Consider the following 8292-nt stretch of genomic DNA (forward strand, 5'->3'; position numbering starts at 1 on the left):
CACAATGAGAGAAAACAGCTTTCATTGTCCTTGTTAATTGAAGGTTAATGGCATGGATAGGTGATGAATAACGCCCCTCGCGGTGGGTATACTGATGCGGGTACTGGTGGGTACTGGTGGGTACTGGTGGGTACTTCCTGTACCAGTATTGTGAGTACCGACAGGGAGAGGAATGGTTTGTTTTAAAGCATATAAATGCTTCATTTTTCAGGATGCTTTGGCTTCGTGTTATGCCAAGAACGCTGTCATAGTGACTCATTTGACTCAGCAGGTGTGTGGATGTGTATTTACAGATGTGTGGGATGCCTCTGTGATTCAGCAGGTGTGTTTATATATTTACAGATGCGTTGGGTGTTAGTCCTGAGCGCTGCCTTGGGATCGCTCACAAGATGTTCAGCTGTGGTCATCCCTACCAACGGATTGCCTCTACTGGCCGCTACGCCTCTAGGAGCCTTGCCTGTAGCGGCTCTTTTGGCTCTTCAGGTGAGCTTTCCAGCATCCCATTGTCCTCTCATGGTAGCCAAAATCACCGTTCCTTATCCTCAGATCTAACAACCTGTTGTATCCACAGGCTGCAGTAATCCTGGCTTTCCTGAAGGAAGATAAGAGCCCCATTTATCCAGATCCTCTGCCGCTAGAACCCACTTCCGGCGAAGAGGAAACCTACGACAATGCTGGGGCTTCGAATCCCGCTCACGGATATCAAGAATCGTTCCAGGAGCCCTCTGGATACTTCCAGGAGCAGTCTGGACTCTCTCACGGACATTCAGAGTCTTCTTTCAGTCCTCCGGAGTCCTCGTATGTGTCTATAGAGGCTGATTCTGGCCAGTCAGAGTCCTCTTTCAGTCCTCCGGAGTCCTCCTATGTTTCTATAGGGGCTGATTCGGGCCATTCAGAGTCCTCTTATATCTCTCCGGAGTCCTACGTTTCGCCAGAGTCCTCTTATGTTCCACCAGAGTCCTCTTACATCCCTGCAGAGTCCTATGTTTCACCAGAGTCCTTTTACGTTCCACCAGAGTCCTATGTTTCGCCAGAGTCCTCTTATGTTCCACCAGAGTCCTCTTACATCCCTGCAGAGTCCTCTTACATCCCTGCAGAGTCACAGTACCCGTCTCCGGAGGGATCTTATCCTCCGCCAGTGTTTGACTTCGCGAACTCTGTCTTCAACCGGCAGAAAAGGGCGCTGGGAGCCGAACTGAATGAGGTTAATGAACTGACGAGGCTGTTGATGTCCACCGTCACCCAGCTGGACACCGACGGCTGTGTCCTGAAGCTCCTGTGTCACCTGGACACCAAGGGACAGGAGGAACGAACCCTGCAGGAAAATGTCTTCTTCCGTTTGTTTACTAGTAGCTCCAATACACTCGCCGCCTACAACGACGCCATCTTGGCTGCCCGCGGGCGGGAAAGTTGTGACGAGGTGTTCCCCAAGTGTCCCCTGACGGTGGAGGAGCTCGGCAGACTCCTGCAGCAGACATCAGCCTGCAGCAGCAGCAACAGCTCTCCTACCTAACTCTGTGCCAGCAGACCTGCTCGCAGCAGTCTGCTCCCTACGTGAGACGTTAAAAACCTCCTTTCTAACACTCATATATCATCCCTGTATATTATATCATTACAATATTCCATTCTTTAAGTTATTTATCATTCTATTCCCCTAAGGTGGCTCAGTGGTTAGCGTCAGTGCTTGGGATTCTCTGGGTCGCGGGTTCGAGGCCTTTCAGAGTTCCCAAATGATGTTTCCTATCCTTTCATTCTATTGAAGTCTCTCCCACAACCCCACAGTCACTCTCAGATCAGGTTAGGTTAAGCAGGTTTAGTTAAGACTGAATAGGTCACGCAGGCGAGGAGTCACAATAACGTGGCTGAAGTATGTTGACCAGACCACACACTAGAAGGTGAAGGGACGTCGACGTTTCGCTCCGTCCTGGACCATTCTCAAGTCGATTGTGACTTGAGAATGGTCCAGGACGGACCGAAACGTCGTCGTCCCTTTTCGAAGTGACCGACATTTGTCATGTTGTAGGTAGCAATTGTTCTGGGGGCCACATGTGTGTGTGTGTGTGCAATATGTGCCAGATGTGTAGTAGGTCAGGTGTTACATACGTGTAATACCTTCGATAACTGTTCTATAACATCTATGTCTAACAGGTTAGCCTACTGTCTGACAGGATAGCCAGCTGTCTAACAGGATAGCCAGCTGTCTAACAGGTGAACAAGCTGCAAGAAACACCATCATTACTGTACCAAAGCCCCTCAACTTAATTATTCATTCATGTTCGCAAGTGTTACGGGGTTCGCCATAGCCCGTGCTACATGGACACTTCGTTCTGAGTAGCTAAACCTGAAACCACAACATTCACATGTGTATATCATTGAAGAATAAAAATAATTGTCAAAACATTGATTTTTTTTACCTTAGAATATATTAAAACATTTCTTAATTGATTCCTAGACAACTTAGAAGTTTTGGCAAGTGTTCATAGCCGCGTTCAAGTGTTCATAGCCGCGTTCAAGTGTTCATAGCCGCGTTCAAGTGTTCATAGCCGCGTTCAAGTGTTCATAGCCGCGTTCAAGTGTTCATAGCCGCGTTCAAGTGTTCATTTGTGCATTGCCAGTTTCCTCCTTTGTCTATGTCCTTTAATATGTTGTATGTCGTGATCATGTCCCATTTGTTTTCTGTTCTCTAGTGAGAGCCGGTCGGCCGAGCGGACAGCACGCTGGACTTGTGATCCTGTGGTCCCGGGTTCGATCCCAAGCGCCGGCAAGAAACAATGGGCAGAGTTTCTTTCACCCTATGCCCCTGTTACCTAGCAGTAAATAGGTACCTGGGAGTTAGTCAGCTGTCACGGGCTGCTTCCTGGGGGTGGAGGCCTGGTCGAGGACCGGGCCGCGGGGACACTAAAGCCCCAAAATCATCTCAAGATAACCTCAAGAAGATAGTGAGATCTAGTTTCTCTAGTTTGGCTTCATAGCTTAACCCTTTTACCTCTGGTGCCAACCTTGTTGTAAACCTCTAGATGTGATTTAGATGTGATGTACCTACATCTGTACATCTTATGTATGTACATCTTATCTAGATGTGATGTACTAGCTCCTATCTATAAAGCCAACAAACTTTGTAAAATCTCTTTATGTATGTACCTTTGCCTAAATAAAAATTATTATTATTATTATTATTATTATTATTTTTAAGTTTTGATTTTATGTTTCTTCGGCTGTGGATTCCAGGCTGGTGCTGCTTATTCTAATATTTTGTCTAAATAATTCTGTACAGAAAGTTATAGTGTTGGAGTTATAGCTTCTTCCATGGCTCGCTTTTGGGGGAGGGGGTGGTGGTGGTGGTGGTGGTGGTGGTGGTGGTAGTGGTGGTGGTGGTGGTGGTAGTGGTGGTAGTGAAGGTGGTGGTGGTGGTGGTGGTGAAGGTGGTGGTGGTAGTGAAGTTGGTGGTGATAGTGATGGCGGTAGTAGTGGCCCAGGTCATGCAGATGGTGACTTACCGAAGACTTTCCCCTCACTACCGCTCAGTGGGTCACCGCAGACTGTAAACTATATATATACAAGTAACCCAACACGCGTCACCACAATCCCCACTCACCACTGGTCTGCTCTACTCATACTCAACCCACTGCTCCCCTAGTCTGCTGAACCGCACCGTATCCCACTGTACCCTAGTCTGCTGTATGTGGCTCGTATATAACCCTTTAACTACTGAATTCTGCTGGACCTGCCTTGCGGGTGCTGGACCGCACTATATCCCACTGCAGCCTAGTCTGCTGTATGTGGCTCGTATATAACCCTTTAACTGCTGAATTCTGCTGGACCTGCCTTGCGGGTGCTGGACCGCACTATATCCCACTGCAGCCTAGTCTGCTGTATGTGGCTCGTATATAACCCTTTAACTGCTGAATTCTGCTGGACCTGCCTTGCGGGTGCTGGACCGCACTATATCCCACTGCAGCCTAGTCTGCTGTATGTGGCTCGTATATAACCCTTTAACTGCTGAATTCTGCTGGACCTGCCTTGCGGGTGCTGGACCGCACTATATCCCACTGCAGCCTAGTCTGCTGTATGTGGCTCGTATATAACCCTTTAACTGCTGAATTCTGCTGCACCTGCTTAGCGGGTGCAGCAGACGCTAGTCCAAGGAGTCTGCTGGTCCTGCTTCCCAGCCCAATCTACGCAGACTTACACTTTACTCCTATACAAGGTAAGACTTAATTGGTATTAATTATGAGTGCCCGAGTTGAATTTAAGGTATCTTTGAAGTATCTTTACATAAGGTTAGTTCCCAATTGTTAGGACCCAAACCACAATAGTTGGCTATCTCCCTGTTGCCTATTCATGGCCAGGTGGACAGCGAGAGGAAAGCTATCCAAACGTCTCCGTCCCGAGAGGGAATAAAACCCGGGACCTTTGGTTTGGGAACCAACAAATATCCGAAACCCCTCCATCATCATCATCCAACGTCAAGTAAATGGTATATTTAAAGTGGTCTCCCCTAACCTAGCAGAGGACCCAAAACAGAAAACGGAATGATATTACCATAAGTGGACACTACCATGAGTGAAAATTACCATAAGTGGACACTACCATAAGTGAAGATTACCATAAGTGGACACCTCCATAAGTGGACACTACCATAACTGGACACCACCATACCAGAGGATTTTACCTACAATTATTAACCCCCCCTAGCTAACGTTCACCAACAAATTAAAGATGTCTACAACCGACTGATCCCCTAACTAATTGATCGGTCGTAGTCACATTTTACACTACTATGTTACAGATGAGGGTGTGGCAGTGTGTAGCTGTGGTGGTGGTGATGGCGGCGGCCTGTGACGCCTTCTTGTACCCTGAGCCTGTAGCCGCTCTGGTACAGATGTTCCCACAGCTCAACCTGCTCTCCTACAGCAAGAGAGCAGGATTGGCCATAGCTGGCTTCTCCCTCCTGAAGGTGAGTTCTCGCTCTCACTCTGCTGGAGAACATTGTAGTGTTGTTTCAGCCTTTTATCATCATTACTGATGTTTTTTACTGCAATAACAACTGATACTTTTCCAACCCGTATGCATTGTTTTATATATAAAAACCTGGGGTCAGATTCACAAAGCAGTTACGCAAGCACTTACGAACCTGGGGTCAGATTCACGAAGCAGTTTTGCAAGCACTTACGAACCTGTCCATCTTTTATTAATCTTTGATGGCTTTGTTTACAATTATTAAACAATTAATGAGCTCCGAAGCACCAGGAGGCTGTTTATAACAATAACAACAGTTGATTGGCAAGTTTTCATGCTTGTAAACTGTTTAATAAATGTAACCAAAGCCGTCAAAGATTGAGGAAAGATGAACACGTTCCTAAATGCTTGCTTAACTGCTTCGTGAATTTTTAGATGTACATGTTCGTAAGTACTTAATGCCTAATTGCTTCGTGAATCTGGCCCCCCCCCCCCTGGTTGTTAACTCTATCCATCTCACACTGTCCGGAACATAATCATTGCTCGCTCCGCGTACATATCCACGGGAAACTTATCTATATTAACTTTAACCTTTCCAGGCTGCGCTGGTCATCGAAGCTATGGACCTGGCCCGTCGCAGCGAGCTGTCGGACCAACAGGAATACGACGAATTCATTGCCGCAGTGGAAGCTGAATACTACGACGATGACGACGAAGTTGAAGAACAAACTACGTATGCTCCGACGCGTCGGAACTCTTACCCGTCGCCGGAAGACATGTTCGGCCCGCCAAAATACCGTCTACGGCCTCCTGCGCCGTCGTACGCTGCGCCGGTGAATTATTATACCTATGGCCCTGTGGTGCGCAGGCGCCGAACGCGGGCCATTCAACCTGAGGTAGCACAAGCACAGGAGCTGTTGATGTCCGCCGTCACCCACCTGGATACCGACGGATGTGTCCTCAAGTTCCTATGTCACTTGAACAGCAAGACGCAGGAGAATCGAACCATGGAGGAAAATGTCCTTGTGGAACTCTTCCACAACAGTCCGGAGGCTTTGGGCTCCTACAGCGCTGTTGTTCTGGAGCCGCCGCCGGCGGAGGCCAGCCAGCAACGAAGTCAAGATACTTGTGAGGAGGTCACCCTGAGATGTCCCCTGGGGGTGGAGGAACTTGGCGGCCTTCTGCAGCAGACATCTGGCTGCACCAGCACCACCTCTGTCTAACTCGCATGACTGATCTGTGGCAGTTTTTCCTGTCCAACTTCTGTGACAGACTTGTGGAGGCACTTCTGTCGAACTTGCCTGTCAGTCCTGCTCTTCTGTTGCGTGTAGCAGAGTTGTGGCAGCTCTCCTGTCCAACTTGTGACAGAGCTAAGGCAGATGTCATATACACCTTGTGACAGACAGGTGTCATATCCACCTTGTGACAGACAGGTGTCATATCCACCTTGTGACTGATCTAAGGCACATGTCATATCCAACTTGTGACAGGTCAAGGCAGGATATCATATCTGCCTAATCCTCTCCAACTTATATGATCAATTTTCCCAATTTGCTTCTTATGTGGCAATTTTAGCATTAATAAATTATTATTTATATTTTATACATTATAGTCTTAACATTTGAGTGTAATCCCTTATTTTAATTATTATAATTACTGTGTATTATCGAGGATTCCAATCAACTTACAGTCTCCGTGGTGTAGTGGTAAGACACTCGCCTGGTGTTCCGCGAGCGCTATGTCATGGGTTCGTATCCTGGCCGGGGAGGATTTACTGGGCGCAATTCCTTAACTGTAGCCTCTGTTTAACGCAACAGTAAAATGTGTACTTGGATGAAAAAACGATTCTTCGCGGCAGGGGATCGTATTCCAGGGACCATAGGATTAAGGACTTGCCCGAAACGCTACGCGTACTAGTGGCTCTACAATAATGTAACAACTCTTGTATATATCTCCAGTGTGTGTGCTTGAAGCAAGATAGGTTCCCCTCCTCCTCAATGGATGTGTATGTTGTGTGTTTGTGTATGTGTGTATATGTGTGTGTTTGTATAGGCTAGTATATTGCTGTGAGCAGTTTCTTTTAAGTGCAAACACTTGTCAACTCAGGAAATATAACTGATATGTATGTGTATATGTGTGTGTGTACTCACCTAGTTGCGCATGCGGGGGTTGAGCTCTGGCTCTTTGGTCCGGACTCTCAACTGTCAATCAACAGGTGTACAGGTTCCTGAGCCTATTGGGCTCTATCATATCTACACTTGAAACTGTGTATGGAGTCAGCCTCCACCACATCACTGCCTAATGCATTCCACCTGTTAACTACTCTGACACTGGAAAGGTTCTTTCTAACGTCCATGTGGCTCATTTGGACACTCAGTGTGTGTGTGTGTGTGTGTGTGTGTGTGTGTGTGTGTGTGTGTGTGTGTGTGTGTGTGTGTGTGTGTGTGTGTGTGTGTGAGTGTGTAATTAATAAATAATTAAACATGATTTAAAAAAAAAAAATAAAGCAGAACAAAGATATTTTACGTGTTGAATCTCTATCCTTAATTAAATATATATATATATATATATATATATATATATATATATATATATATATATATATATATATATATATATATATATATATATATATATATATATAGTAGTAGTAGTAGTAGGCATCCATCAGTCTCAGGAGACTATGGAGTTACGCTCTGATGTCGGCCTGGTCAGGAGTGGCCTCACCAGGGCGCAAAGCCTGGGAAGGTTGATTCGGGGGAGAAGCTGTTACCCATGCAGCAGGTCCCCCCCCTCTCCACGGCGCTGAAAGTCTCCAATGGAAAGACACACGCCAATACGATTGGTTCCAGCGCCGTCGCAGGAACTGTGAGTTCCAGGGTTGACCTCGAAGGTGGTGAAGAAAGGCACAGGGACCTCCAACCCCGGAGACCGCCGTGGTCGGGGGAGAAGAACCACCCCATCAAGGGTATGAACGACCCCAGCCTCCTGAAGCAGAGCCTGGGCCACACGAGCCCCAGGAGGTGGACGGCCCGGTCCCACACCTACGGGTTACTGACAAGGATCGTCACAGCCCCTTTTCACCCGAGGCCGGCCTCCTTCAAGACCAAGTTATCTTGAAGGTTATCTTGAAATGATTTCGGGGCTTTAGTGTCCCCGCGGCCCGGTCCTCGACCAGGCCTCCACCCCCAGGAAGCAGCCCGTGACAGCTGACTAACACCCAGGTACCTATTTTACTGCTAGGTAACAGGGGCATAGGGTGAAAGAAACTCTGCCCATTGTTTCTCGCCGGCGCCTGGGATCGAACCCAGGACCACAGGATCACAAGTCCAG

Source organism: Procambarus clarkii, chromosome 12, assembly GCF_040958095.1.
Source record: "Procambarus clarkii isolate CNS0578487 chromosome 12, FALCON_Pclarkii_2.0, whole genome shotgun sequence".
Lineage (NCBI taxonomy): Eukaryota > Metazoa > Arthropoda > Malacostraca > Decapoda > Cambaridae > Procambarus > Procambarus clarkii.